We start from the raw sequence: 16703 nt of genomic DNA on the forward strand, positions 1-16703 counted from the left end.
TAAAACCATAAAAGTTTGACATGAAGAGGAATCAAAGTCAACTTTTCTTAGAAAAAAACATTTCACGTGGATCTTTGAAATGGCAACTGTTCAAAACTCTTTTTTTTTTTACAAAACAGTTAAAATTATAAGTTTTAAGTAAATCTGTTGCTGTCACAGATCCAATAATGCAGTAAATAAATACAATACAAGATGAGTTGCAAAGAGGTGAATAGTAAAGTTTCACGTACGTTGTTTCCTTATGCAGAAGTAAATTTTTAAACAGTGTACTAATGGTAATCAAGTGTCCCACTAAACAACGAATTCGAAAATATTTAATATAAACAAAGATAATAATCATGCATGCAGAGTACAATAGTCGTGGAAACTTCTTGAAATGTCCTAATCGCTATAACAGAAAGTTGGTGAATGCCTTTAAACTTGTTGCTATTACTTGTTACTAAAGTTGTTGTATTTGAATTTGAATTTGAATTATATATATATATATATATATATATATATATATAAGTTAAAAATATGTAGATGCTTTTTATTTTTTAAAAATTACACGCATAATTTTTATACCTACAAATATTTTTTTTATTATTTAAATGCACTTACATTTCAAAAAAAAATCAATATTATTTTAAATAGAATAGTATTATATATTGTAAAGTTGTTACAATAATTAATACACGTTCATTTTTTATACTCTTTATTTATATAATTATATATTTATTCTTTGTATATTGATAAGTCACATTTTTTTGTGTTGTTTTTAATTAATTGCATTTTCTTGGATTTTTTTATTATCATATTTACTATTTTAAATTAGTTTTGTACTTTTTGTAAAATAAAATACTCTATAAAAATGAATTAAAAATATTTTTTTATCTTATATTTTACATGAATCGTAATGTTTTGACCTTCAAGAGAGTTGATTTGAACCTAAAATTGATATAAGAATCATGAAAAAAGTTGCTTAATAAGGGAGACTTTGAAACAGAGAGATAAAATAAGAATGTGTAGTGTTTAAGGTGGATTATGAAAAGGCTTATGACTCAATAAGTTGGGAGTTTATTTATTACATGTTGGGAAGATTGGGATTTTGTGAAAAATGGATTGAATGGATAAAAAATTGCTTAGAATCTTCTTCAATATCAATGCTGGTAAATGGAAGTCCAACTACTGAGTTCAAACCAAAGAAGGGCTTAAGGCAAGGGGACCCATTAACACCATTTCTCTTCCTCATTGCGGCTGGAGGGCTTGTAGGGGTTGTTGGACAGGCGGAAGAGAAGATGTTAGTAGAGAGTCTCGAGGTCAGGGAAGGGCGAGTAAATGTGAGTATGCTGCAAGATGCGGACTACACTCTATTTTTTGTAAAGCCACAACTCAAAGTTTTTTTTACCTTAAAAGCAATTCTGAAGTGTTTTGAACTTGCCTCTGGTCTTAAGGTTAACTATTCCAAGAGCAATGTTGGTGGAGTGGGTGTGAACATCAATCAGGCGATGGTTTATGCTTCTATTCTTAACTGTGATATTATCAAGGCACCTTTTAATTATTTGGGGGTGACAATATGAGGGAATCATAAGAGGTGTGTTTTTTTATAAGGGATGCTCAATAAGTTACGGAGTAGGTTGAGCTCTTGGAAAGGGAAATTCTTCTCTATGGCTGGCATAATATGTCTTATCAAATTTGTGCTTACATCTTTGCTGCTATTTTACATCTTCTTTTGTATGTCGGCTACTATGGTGAAGGAAGTGAAAAAGATATAAAATAATTTTTTGTAGGATTGGGGCTCAGAGAATAGAAAAATTGCATAGGTGGCGTGGGACAAGGTTTGTGAGTTGAAAGATAAAGGTGGTTTAGGGGTTATTGATGTAAGAAAGTTTGACTTGGCTCTTTTGAGGAAATGGATTTGGAGACTTAAGTCTGAAAAGAGAAGTTTATGGAAAGATATCCTAGATTCTAAGTATGGTGGGTGGAGGGGCTTAAGGTCCCAAGTTCAAAATTGTAGGGAGTCAATGTGGTGGAGGGACATAAGAAAAGTTTGGAATCTAGAGGAGTAGGGTAATACCTTTGATGACAGAGGTAGGTGGGAAGTAGGAGATGGAGAAGAAACTAGGTTCTTAGAGGATAAGTGGGTGGACAAAGTTCCTTTAATGCAAAAATTTCCTAAACTATTTTTTATCTCCTTATATATTGGTCGCACTCTGTCGCAAGTTGGGATTTGGAATTATAATAGATTGTTGTGGAAGTTGAGTTGGAGGAGGACCTTTTTTGTGTAGGAATCTAGTATGGCTAAACTTCTATCGCAGGTGTTGGATAACAAGAGGTTATTAAGAAAGAGTGCAGGTAACCGATAAATGGCTTTGGAGGGATGTAGAATCTACAAACTTCTCTGTGAAGGTAGCCTATAATATTCTTTTGGGGGAGAATTCTGTAGGGTATGGAGACTTATTCGCGGAGTTCTAGAATTTAAAGATCTAACCCTCGGCACAAATTATGGCTTTGAGGGTGTTATCAAAAGCAATTGCCACTAAGGACAATATTTTAAGGCGTGGTATTTCCCCTGTGTGTGATCGTTGTCCCTTATGTGGTGACGGTAAGTCATCTTTTTTTTTGTGTAGGGTCTCTAGGAGAATTTGGGAACTGTGTCTCGAGTGGTTGGGGATTTCTTCGGTATTACATTGTGATGCATAAATGCACTTTAAGATTTTTAAACCTATAGTTTTGAAACATGCTATTGCTAGGTGCTAGGGGGGATTTGGGTAGGTATTATAGGTGAAATTTGGAATCATAGGAATAAGGTGGTTTTTAAGAAAGGGTGTGTTGATTTAGTTGAGGTTTTTACTGTGGTACAAAGGAAGACTTGGTCTTGGATTACGGTAAAGGAAAGATTGGTTGATTTCTCTTACTCTGATTGGTGTTTGGAACCCCTTTGTTGTATGAAATATTTGAGAGATTGATGTTTGGTGATTTATGTTTAACGTTTTGTCCAGGTTTGGAAGTTGTGGTGTGTTTTATGCAGGTTTTCTTGGCTTTTAATTCTTCCTTGCAAGGCCGATATGATGATTTTGGTCTTAGTTTACAGTAAAGGAAAAATTAGTTGATTTATCCTACTCGGATTGGTGTTTGGAACCTTTATGTTATATGAGATATTTGAGAGACTGATGTTTGGTGATTCTTGTTTAACAATTTGTCTAGATTTGGAAGACGTGATGTGTTTTGTGCAAGTTTTTTTGGCTTATATATCCTCATCACAAGGTCGGTTTAATGGGTTTGGCACTTGGGTGTTTGGTTTACCTCTATTTGCTAGCAAAGACAGAGTTTAGTTGTTGGACTTTTGTATCTTGTCTTGAGAATATGTTCATTTGGAGGGTTGATGTAATTGTATATTGATGTGCTCTTGAATCTTGTTATGGTATGTTAATGTGGCCAATATGTTGTAATATCTATTGGATTCCAAGCTGGTTGGTGATAAGAAGTTTATGTTAGAATTATTTGTATAAGGATCTAAATACTCCTGAAGTATCTCATTTTATTTTATTTATTGTTGATAAAAAAAAACTAACTACGCACATGTCACTTCAATTAGGGAGAAGTAGAAAAAAAAAATGCCTAAATTAAAAATATTAAACTAAATTAAACTTTCATAAAATAACTGAACTTTTTCTTAAAAAAATTATATTAAATTATTTTTAGTGGTAGAATGTAAATCTCAACTGTTATATCGTAATAAACTTTTAAAACTAAACTTAACCCTAATTTATCTTTAAGATAACCACATCTATCATTAAAGATAAATTATTTTTAAAGATAAAAAATAATTAATTATTATATTGAATAAATTAGGTATTATTTTAAAAATTAAAAAATTTTAAAATTTAAAATAGTTTTTATTATTGATAAATAATTTTATACTATCTAATTAGCTATCAAGATTTTAACTATCAATTACTTTTAAAATTTTAACTATTAATTATTTATATTTTAAAATTGATACTTAAAACTTTACCAGTTAATTAGATATCAATTTAAAAACTATTTATCAATAATAAAAACTAATTTAAATATTAATAATTTTTTAAATCTATAAAATACTATCTAATTAAGTTAATATAACAACTATTTATTTTTTATTTTTAAAATTAATTTATATTTAATCAATTTATTTTGTACTGTCTCATAAATTAAAAAAAATTATTCACATACTTAAATTATATCACATTCCCATTGTTTGATTTCTCACTATTAACTATACTTGGATTACCATAAGAAATAATTACGACATTACAAATATCTATTGAAGCTGTAATAGGCATCTCTGATGAGTGTTATTTATAATGTTAGGAACTAGATATTTTGAATGATTTTATATAAGAATTGAAATATTTTTTAAATATCTGTATCATTTATTTGTTTTTCTCATTAAAAAAGATAAATATATTTTATTTGGACATAATTCATCGATTGAGATTATAACATTTTAACGAAACATCACTGATATAATTTTTAATTTTATTTTTTATTGATAAAAAATAATAAAATTAACAAAAACTATGTTCTAATCTTTGTACAGGAAAAAAACACATTGTTTGTCAGACAATAATTAGACTTTTAGGTAGGCAATAACTACATGAGCAATTTGGCACGTGTCCTAAGAAGGTAGTAATGGACTAACCTTTTTCAGTTATTCTATGGGCTTAAAAAAGTCATAATTTTCTCCACTTTCTCTGTTTAACTTGGTCAACAATTGAATATAGTATGACCTTAAGCACATATAAACAAGATTTTCTTTTATATAGCATACATAATTGAAGTCCTTTCTTTTTTTGCAGCAGAGCAATGGAAGAGTAGGAGGATCCGGTAAAGCACTAATACCAGTTAAACTATAATCACCTACTCCTCAACCCTAGTTACACTACCAATATTTGAGGCACATACATTCTTTTTATAAGAGGACTCAGATATTAATATATTGAATAATTAAATTTCTCTTTAGTCGTTTTTTTTTTTATTATTATTTACATTTCGATTCTTGGAATAGGAAGACATTTTTTAAAAAAAATTCCAACATTCAAATAAGAATTTGAATATAATAAATATTTTGATAATAACGTGCATTTGTTTTAATTTTTATTATCTAATTTTTGTATGATTTTAATTAGTATTAATAAATGTTTTAATTAATGCATTCAAATATATGTCATTATTTGGTGGGTAACAGATAGTTCTAAGATTACTCTGTTAAGCATTAAACTCAAAATTATTATTGATTTTATTTTGAAACTTGAATGATTTTGTTATTTTTAGTTTTGATTTTAAATATTATTTTTACTATGATTTTTAATATATTTTTTATAAAAATGTAAAATCTAATAAGTATATTGTAGTATTATCTAGAAAATTGTATTCTTATTTAAAAATTATATATATATATATTTTCTATTACGAATAGTGTAAGTTAATTAAACACTTCTATACACCAAAACTAGATTAGTCTCATAAGTGTATTGCTCTATCAAGATAGTCTAACTTGATTAAACACTTCTCGCATGCACCAAAATTAAACATTACAACAAAAATTCAATATTATTTACGGATTTTTATCCACGGATCTGAGTCTGTAGGTAAAATCAACATTACCTACGAATATTACCTACGAACAACATTATCTACGGACTTTACCCACAGATTCTGAATCTGTAGTTAAATTCAGCATTACCTACCAACTATTACCCACGAATCTTATTTACCTACCAAATTTTACCTACGGATCTCTATTACCTACCACCTATTACCCACGAATCTCTATTACCTACAAACTATCACCAACGGATCTCTATTACCTACCAACTATTATCATAATAATTATATATATAATGTTAAAAATATTATTATATTATGAAGAATTATAAAATCATAATTAATATTCATAAATAATAATAATAATCATAACTAATAATTATACATATTATTAATATTAGAAAATTAATAATATTAATATAATAATTTAAATAATATAATTAGTATTATATTAATAATATGAATAATAATAATAATAATAATGATATTAATAATATAACAAAGTTAATAATATTAGTAATAATAACATTAATAAAATAAATACTATTAATAAAAATATTTATAAAATTAACATTATTTATAATATTAATAATATTAACACTATTTATAATATTTAACACTATTTATAATATTTAATAATATTAATAATATTTAATAATATTAATAATATTAATAATATTAATAATATTTAATAATACTTATAATATTTAATAACAATAATGATATTAAATATATGAATAATAATATTAATAATATTTAATAATACTTATAATATTTAATAACAATAATGATATTAAATATATGAATAATAATATTAATTTTTATTTTATTAATTATATTAATATTGATAATCATACTCATAAGTATAATATTAATCATAACATGACAATAAAACGTGATTGGTATAATGGTTAAAGTTTCTATGGACATTCCTCAATGGACTGGAGTTAGTGCGTAACTACTATTTTCGTTATCCGTAAATAAATTAACCTACACCCAAATTACATACAAATTTTTGTCTGTAGATAATTTTGACTGTTACCTACGAATTTCTTCTATATATTTTCGAGGAAATGGTTACTACAGTGCATGCATAAGTATAAAATAAAGAGTAAATTAATATAGTTTGAAAAACATGTATGAAATAAATAATGTTTTGAAATTAAATTTAAGCAAAAGATAGCATGAAATTTTAGATACACAAGTTGTAGTCTTACTTAAACTCCATCTGATCCCACACCATTTTACGTTCAAAGCTTGTTCTCACGTTGTCTCAATGTAGGGGCTTCAATTTAGGAAAAATTATTTTACATACTAATAAATTTTTATTTTATAAAATAATACCTAATTTAATTAATTATTTTTAAAATTAATTGATATTTAATTATTTTCTTATACGTGATATTAGTCAGAGTAGTTTAAGTGGAGAAAGTATTATTGAAGCTTCTCTATATATCAAGGAATATATTTTCTTTCCTTTATGTTTACAATATTACATTGTTTTGATAACCAAATTATTCCTAAAAACAATTTGTTTAGTTGTTCTACAGTTTTCAAAAAATGATTTTTTAATTAGAAAAAGATAATGATATCTTAATAACCTTTAAAAGCAAGTTGTTGTATTTTGCTTTTATCGTTCTGGAAACCTTATTCCAAAGAGGGCTATTTTAACATTCTAGATATATTTTAGAGATTTAAAAAACTTATGAAGATATTTCTATCATTTTACTTCTGTAATATAATGCAGATTGTAAAAAACGAGACAGTGCAGGAAACAAAAACCAAAATGAAAATGTATAATGGGCTAGAGTATCATAGAACAAATTTTCTTTCAGCACCCCATAATTTCTTTTCTTACCCTCATCATATAAAAAATTATCAATATGACTATATGGTAATAACTTCAATTCAACTAGAAACTATACCCTGAATTTGGACCTAAATATATTACAGATGATATAATTATAATCATATTTTAAATTACCTAATATGGAATAATCATATTCCATATTATTATGTACATTAAAATAACAATATATTACGGTACAAGATTTAGAATAATTATATTTTAAATTATATAATATAGAATTAAATAATGTTATTTTAAATAAAAAATACTAAAAAAATCATTAAATATATATTAATTTAAAAAAATATATAATTAATTATCATAATTGACTAAATTATATATTATTTTAAAAACTTAAAAATATATTAGTATCTAAATTAGTAAATAATTTCTAAATTGATATCTAATTATCTAACAAAGTTATACTTCCCTGACATGAAAACTTTTATAAAAACATTAACAAAGTTTTAGCTACTAACTTTAAAATTTAAATAATTGATAGTTAAAACATTGATAACTAAATTAGATATCAATTTAGAAATTATTTATCATTAATAGAAACTAATTTAAATATATACTAATAGTGAAAATTTAAATTTATTTTAAATCATTTAATTTTAAACTATATTTAATTTATATAAATTTGTTTTAAATTATACAATAAAAAATAGTTTAATTTTAAACTATGTTTTAGTTTATATATTATGAAATATTATGACAAGACATGTGGGCTAAAAAATGGGTGGGTGAGAAAAAAAAGGGGGCAGTTTCTTCCTGCACCCCTACATTTTTCTTTCTGCACCTCTACATTCTGAAACTGACCTTCACCTGTTATTTGAAGTTGGGATCTGGGAGTGTGTTACAGATTCATCAATCGGGAAGTGAATCATGTTGCTTTCTGGATGAGGAGATGTTCCGGAAGCAAAGTTTGCATAAATTGTTCATTTCTGGATTGTTGAATCCGGAAGCCTAATTTCTATTACGGATTGATGGATCCAGAATGATTTTTTTCAATTATGGATTTCTGAATCCAGAATGCATATTTTGAATTACGGATTGGTGGATTCAAAATGTTTTTTTCAATTATGGATGTTTTGTATTTTTTTTATTTTGGATTAACACTATCATTCATGTACTACTGGAAGCATCAATTCTGGAGATTACCGGATGCGCCAATCCAAAATTTTGCCAGAAGCACAAATCTGAAAATTTACCGGATTTCATAATCTAGAATACAAAAAAAATGTACAATTTTATATAGGGACAGTTTTATCTTTGCACAACCTTATGGGGTGCAGGAAGAAAATGTAGGGGTACAGGAAGAAACTGCCAAAAAGGGTTGCTTCTTCATGCACCCATAGGTTCTTGCCGCACCCAATAGGAATTGTGCAATTTTTTTTCCTTTACCTCGTGTTTGCTTCCATGAATGTATTGTTCAAGAGGAAGGATGTGAGTGGATATTCATAGTTTGGATCAAGGGAAGTGAAGGAGAGGATATACCTGTGAATAGTAAATATCCTCTCCCCTCAAAATGAAGAGATGTGGAGGGAAAGCCATGTCAGCATCCTTTATTTTCAAGTTTACCCTCATTTGAATGTATCACAATGCTTCATTTGAATGTATTAGTATTTTAAAAAATTTATTGTACAATGTTTAATATATATATATATATATATATAATATTTAAAATGAAGAAACAAATCATAATAAATTTTAAAGAAGTTTTAAGTTTGTTTATTATTTTATAAAATATTATAAATCAGTGTAAAAAAATATAGTTAAATAAAATCTTCCATTTATATATTAGTTATTAGAGTAGATCAAGTGACACCTATTTTTCAAGTTCTAATAGGATATTTTATTAAATGTGGTTGGATTTAGTTTTTTTTTTAAGAAAAGAATATACTATATCTAATTAAAATTGAAAATATTACCTGGGTTGGATCATGATCATCACCAAAACATTATACTAAATAATCCATCACTTAAAATAATTTTATTCTAACATAAATTATTCATTAGAAACTGGAAATATAATTAATATATTTTCACGTATTTTTACATAATTTATTAATAAAAACTAGACTTTATTATAAATATTAGTTATTAAATAAATTTAACTAACACAAATATTTAATAAAACAAAATAATAATAATTAATTATTGAACTATATCGGATTATACTACTAATACGTTTTTATTCTTATATTTTATTATAATTTTTTATGGAATCCTTTTCTATGATTAATTAAGTTATATTTTTGTTATTATTGTATTTTTTAGATTGCTTTATTGTGAGTTTTTTTAATATTAAAAAATAATAATTTTTTATTTATATAAGATGTGATTTATTTTTTAATTTTATAGTATATGTTTAATATTTAAAGAAATTATTTGAAATTCTGCTTTTATTTTTTATTTTTGTTATGTTTATATTAATATATTTCTATATATAGTTATTTTTGTTATGTTTATATTAATATATTTCTATATATAGTTATTATGTTTATGAGCTATAATTTATTTTATTATAATTTTTTATGAAATTTTTTTCTATTGTTAATTACGTTATATTTTTGTTGTTGTGGTATTTTTTATTTTTCATTTCTAAAGGGTTTTTAATATTAAAAAATAATATCTTTTTATTTATATAAGATTTGATTTATTTTTCAATTTTATTACTTGAAGTTCTGTTTTTATTTAATTTGTTGAATACATATTTTTTTTTAATTATAGTTTTTATATTATACATATTTATATTTAACATATATTTTTTAATTATAATTTTTAAATCTACGAAATGTGTGAAAGTTTTTCATTTTTAAAGAAAAACAACTCATTTTATTATTACTTTTTTTAATAAGCAAGGGTTAATTTGTAAAGTAACATTTCACACCTTTAAAAAAAATTAAAATTTCCTCATAACCATCACATCACTCACAAACTCCTATAAACTTTCCTCACACATTCACCTTAACATACCTCAATCCAAACACCCTCACTTTCTTCACACTTTCCTCACACATCCTCACACATCCACTCCCTCAAATCCTCACACATCCCCGCCCTAATCCAAACAGAGCCTTAGGCTTTGTTTACTTCCATAGATGTATTGTTCACAAGGAAATAAGGCTTTGTTTGCTTCCAAAGATGTACTGTTCACAAGGAAAGAAGTGAGAGGATATCATTGGTTTAGATCCAAGGTTTTGCAGGGAAGAGGAGGAGAGGATATACCTGTGAACAGTAAATATCATCTCCCCTCAAAATGAACAGATGTAGAGGAAAAGCCACATCAGCATGTGCTATTTACATATTTATCCTCATTCATCTATAAGAGTTTTTAATATTAAAAAACAGTATTTTATTTATTTATATAAGATGTGATTTTTTTTCTAATTTTATGGTATATATTTAATATTTAAAGAAATTATTTAAAGTTCTCTTTTTATTTTTTATTTAATTTGTTGTTGCGTTTATATTAATATATTTTTTATAATTATTATATTTATGAGTTTGTAATTTATTTGATAATAGTTTTTTATGGAATTATTTTTCATTGTTAATTACGTTATATTTTTTTACTAGTTTTTTATTTTTTATTATTATATGGTTTTTAATAATAAAAAATATTATCTTTATTTATATAAGATCTCATTTTTTTTTAATTTTATAATACATGTTTAATATTTTAAGAAATTATTTGAAGTTTTATTTTTATGTAATTTGTTGAATATTTTTTTTTTCTAATTATAATTTTTAAATTATATATATTTATATTTAATATATATTTATTTTTTAATTTTAATTTTTAAATCTACGAAATATGTGAAAGTACTTTATTTCTAAACAAAATTAACTCATTTCATTATTAAAAAATTTAATAGGCATGGATAAATTTGTAAAGTAACATTTAGCAATATTTAAAATAAAATAAAACTCCCTCACAACCATCATATCACTTATAAACTCCCATAAACTTTCCTCACACATCCACTCTAACATATTCCAATCCAAACAACCTCACTTTCTTCAGACTTTCTTCTCACATCCTCACATATCCACTCCCTCAAATCCTCACACATCCACTCCCCAATCCAAACACACACTAAGTGAGAGGATATCACTGATTTGGATCCAAGGTTTTGCAGAGAAGAGGAGAAGAGGATATACCTGTGAACAGTAAATATCCTCTCCTCTCAAAATGAACAAATGTAGAGGGAAAGCCACATCAACATGTGCTATTTACGAATTTACCCTCATTCATCTACAAAGATTTTTAATATTAAAAAATAATATTTTATTTATTTATATAAGATGTGATTTTTTTTCTAATTTTATAGTATATATTTAATATTTAAAGAAATTATTTAAAGTTCTCTTTTTATTTAATTTGTTGTTGCGTTTATATTAATATATTTTTTTATAACTATTATATTTATGAGTTTGTAATTTATATGATAATAGTTTTTTATGAAATTATTTTCTATTGTTAATTACGTTATATTTTTTTTAGTATTTTTTTATTTTTTATTATTATATGGTTTTTAATAATAAAAAATATTATCTTTTATTTATATATGATCTAATTTATTTTTTTATTTATTTTCTAATTTTATAATACATGTTTAATATTTTAAGAAATTTTTTGAAGTTTTATTTTTATTTAATTTGTTGAATACATTTTTTTTTCTAATTATAAATTTTAAATTATATATATTTATATTTAATATATATTTATTTTCTAATTTTAATTTTTAAAAATCTACGAAATATGTGAAAGTTGTTTATTTCTAAATAAAAATAACTCATTTCATTATTAAAAAAATTTAATAGGCATGGATAAATTTGTAAAGTAACATTTAACAATTTTTTAAAAAAATAAAACTTCCTCACAACCATCATATAACTCCCAAACTCCCATAAACTTTCCTCACACATCCACTCTAACATACCTCAATCCAAGCAACCTCACTTTCTTCACACTTTCTTCTCACATCCTCACATATCCACTCTCTCACATCCTCACATATCCACTCTCTCAAATCCTCACACATCCACTCCTCAATCCAAACACACACTTAGTCAAAAAATAAATAAACCTTAAAACTTTATCTAGGTTTTTCACTTTATCCATTCTTTTCATTTCTCTCATGGCCCCCGAGGTACCCCGTCCACCCCTAACACCCTAAGACATTTCCATAATGCAATTTTCACCGGTTGAAAGTTTTGTGGTGGTTGTACAGAGTTTGGGTGCATTTTATAGTGTATTTGTGGTTGTGTGATAAAAAATGTTAGTTTTTTTATATGTATTTCACTCTTCTTTTGTACTGATTTATTTTTTCGCAACCGTCCAAATTATGTAATCTGGATTTCATTTTTTGAAAAACACAATCTAGAAGATGTTTTCCTAGGATTAACTTCTAGATTATATAATCCAGAATGTGTTTTTTATAACAACAAAAAATACATATTACATAATTCAGATGTTTTTTTGAATCCAAAATTAACTTCTGAATTATATAATCCAAAATATATTTTTTGAAAAAGTACATTCTAAATTACATAATTAATTTGAAAGCTAATCCAAATGTGAAAAATATTTCTCGATTATACACTAGTACAAAAATAAGAAAAGAGTGCTCATTATTAAACGCGGCTCAGCGCTTAAACGCATTCGTTAAAAAAGCGGTGGCATTTTTGAAATTATTTTGATTTACAACTGCGGTCATTGGGTAAGACCGCATTTGTAAATCATTTTTTACCCTAAAAATTTTGAACGCGCCTCAACAGTTTCTCTTCACCGCTTTTCGTTTTCGTTTTCACTGTTGCTCTGCTGCTTCCAGTTCGCGCTTGCATTCATTCCCGTTGGCGTTCTTCTCATTCACATTTGGTAAAACTCTTTCGTTTTCGTTTTCCATTTCGTTGCACCGATTCATTTTCGCTTTTGTTTTCGTTTTTGTTCACGTTTTGGTTCACTGTTACATTGACATTGCAGCACTCATTCTTGTTTTTTTTTCTCCCCGTAGCTTCATTGAGCGCTATCTGCTGTCGCCACCGCTATCTGCTGCTGCCGCTGCCACCAACGAAGGCTTCTCACACAAGGTTGGTGTGGTTTTTTAAATTTTTTTGATTTTTTTTAATGTTCTGAATTTTTATTTTTTTTATGTATTATAATTTGTATTTTTGAATTTAAATTATTCAGTTTAGTTGTATTTATATGTTAGTTTTTATGGATTTTTTAATTTTTATGTTAGTTTAGTGTATTTATAATTTGTATTTTTGAATTTATATTATTCATTATTTATTATAATTTGTAATATTATGTTAGTTTAGTTGTATTTATAATTTGTATTTTTGAATTTATATTATTCAATATTTATTATAATTCAATATTTATTATAATTTGTATTTATATTATGTTAGTTTAGTTGTTAGGTTTTGAATAGAATTATCGTTGTTGTTTTGAATCCGATGGTGTTCGACCTTCGACAATAATACGTGCTGGTATTGAGTTCGGGGTGTTTGACCCTCGTCAAAAATGTTAGATAGAACCCTGATTCTCAATGATTATTGCAAAATATGGATCGAAATTAGATAAATTATGTTCGTATAAGTGATGAGTACGAAAGAGGAGTAGAAGAATTTATACAATTCGCACAACGTAACGCGATTAATAATGGTCATGATGGAACAAAGATCAGGTGTCTGTGCGTTAATTGTTTGAATGGAAGGATATTGGATGTTAATTTAATGAGGGAGCACTTGTTATGTGATGGGTTTCTTCGATCGTATACAACCTGGACATGACATGGTGAATTATTAAATTTACCACGTGTTTCCGTAACTGAAGAATATGTGGGGTCCACCATGGATGAAGCAGTACACGATGATGTAGAAGATGATCGATTGGAAGACATGATTCGTGATGTAGGAGTTGAGTCTTTTGCAAAAGTGCATGGATATGGAAGTATGTCAAGCGATGCACAGACTCCATTGTATCCTGGATCAACTAACTTCACACGGTTGTCGGCGGTATTAAGATTGATGAATTTGAAGGCAATAAACGGATGGACTGATAAAAGCTTCACGGAATTGCTCCAGCTGTTGAATGATATGCTTCCAGAGGGAAATACTCTACCTAATCGTAATTACGAGGCCAAAAAGATTCTTTGTCCAATGGGTATGGAGTATAAAAAGATACATGCATGTCCTAATGATTGTATATTATACCGGAAAGATTTTGAATTGTTGAAAAGTTGTCCAAGGTGTGGGTTATCACGTTATAAGTTGAAACAAAAAGATGATGATTCTATTGATGAGATGGAAAAGCATGGACCCCCAATAAAGGTTATGTGGTATCTTCCCATCATTCCAAGGATGAAGCGTTTGTTTGCAAACCCAGACGATGCTAAGAATCTTAGATGGCATGCAGATGAGAGGAAATGCGATGGCATGTACCGACATCCAGCTGATTCTATTCAGTGGAAGAAATTTGATGATGAGTTTCCAGAGTTTGGTAAAGAATCAAGAAATATCCGACTTGATTTAGCTACAGATGGAATGAATCCGTTTGGTAATATGAGTACAAATCACAGTTCATGGCCTGTTATAATGGTTATTTACAACTTACCTCCTCGATTGTGCATGAAGCGAAAATACATGATGTTGTCTATGATGATATCTGGTCTGAAACAGCCAGGGAATGACATAGATGTTTATCTTAGTCCCCTAATCGAAGATTTGAAGTTAATGTGGGATCAGGGTGTTGAAGTATTTGACGGATTTGGTAAAAAAACTTTCAGGCTGCATGCCATGTTATTTTGCACCATCAATGACTTTCCGGCATATGGTAACTTATCAGGTTATAGTGTTAAGGGTCATAAAGTGTGTCCAATATGCGAAGAAGACACTGCTTCTCAACAATTGAAACATGGAAGGAAAACAGTATATCTTCGGCATCGGAGGTTTCTTAGAAGTCATCATCCTTACCGGAGGTTGAAAAAAGCCTTTAATGGACACCAAGAGGGTAGTGGTCCACCAACTCCATTTAACAAGACCGCATTTGTAAATGCGAATTCACTATTTACAAATGCGGTCTTGGTAAATGACCGCATTTGTAAATAGTGATTTATGAATGCGGTTTTTACCAAGACCGCATTCATAAATCCTAAACCCCAAACCCACTCCCTCATTCAGAATAATATACAAATGCGGTTATTTTAGGTAACCGCATTTGTAAATGTGATTTATGAATGCGGTCCTATGACCGCATTTGTAAATGCCAGATTTACGAATGCGTGCTGATCAAATGTGATTCTATGACCGCATTTGTAAATTTAAAATAGCCGCATTTGTTTTACATATCTGCACTAGTGATATAATCTAAAAGTTACATAACAGTTAAAAAAATAGAACTTTCTTACAAAGGAGTATTTTTTAAATTACAAAATTTATGGGTACTGCAAGAACCTGTGGGAGTGGGGATGCATTGAGAAGCAGCCGAAAGAAAGTTTGAAGGTGGTGAAGAAACAGCCCAATGGATATTGCTTTTGGGGGCGATTTAGCTCAAATGAAAAAAAAATTAATACCAACCACACAACCAAAATGATGAAACATTTTAACATATAATAAAATTACAATATCATATTGGTTAACAAAAACTCTTTTCGTAAGGTTCAAACACCAATTCAGGAAGTTAAAATCTCCAAAAGAAAAAAAAAATCATTCCAAATTTGTTTAAAAGACTTGTCTCTTCCACTATGTTCAAAACCCACTATAATATGAATCTACTGAATAATTAATTTAGGCATGTGGTGAATTCCTTGAATATGCAGTTTGAACCGTGTGCTTGATTTCATCAACTTTAAGATAATAGTGGTGGCATGATAAAACTAACAAATACTCGTTAGGATAAACTTTAAATGGTTCTGATATCATATTATAAAGTGAATTTTAAGTCTAACTCAATCTCATAAAATCGATTTGTGGAGTGAAGTTTGCATCCACTTATATACAATGAAATATTATAATCTCTAGTGAACGTGTGATCTCCAAGATTATCTCGACTAAAAATAAGACTTCTTTATAATATATATAAGTGGATACAAATTTATTTTAAAAGTAATTTTGTAAAATTGAGTTAAACTTAAAATTAATTCATTAAAATGATATATAATATTAGAAGTTTATTTTCTTAAAATTTAAAATATAGATAGAAGTTTTTTTGTAATAATAATGAAGGAAAAAGTGGTGGAAGAATTTCGTTGGTGAAGATAAAAGCTGAGGA

This window comes from Phaseolus vulgaris, chromosome 3 (genome assembly GCF_051622355.1).
Source record: "Phaseolus vulgaris cultivar YP4 chromosome 3, ASM5162235v1, whole genome shotgun sequence".
In the NCBI taxonomy this organism is placed as follows: domain Eukaryota; kingdom Viridiplantae; phylum Streptophyta; class Magnoliopsida; order Fabales; family Fabaceae; genus Phaseolus; species Phaseolus vulgaris.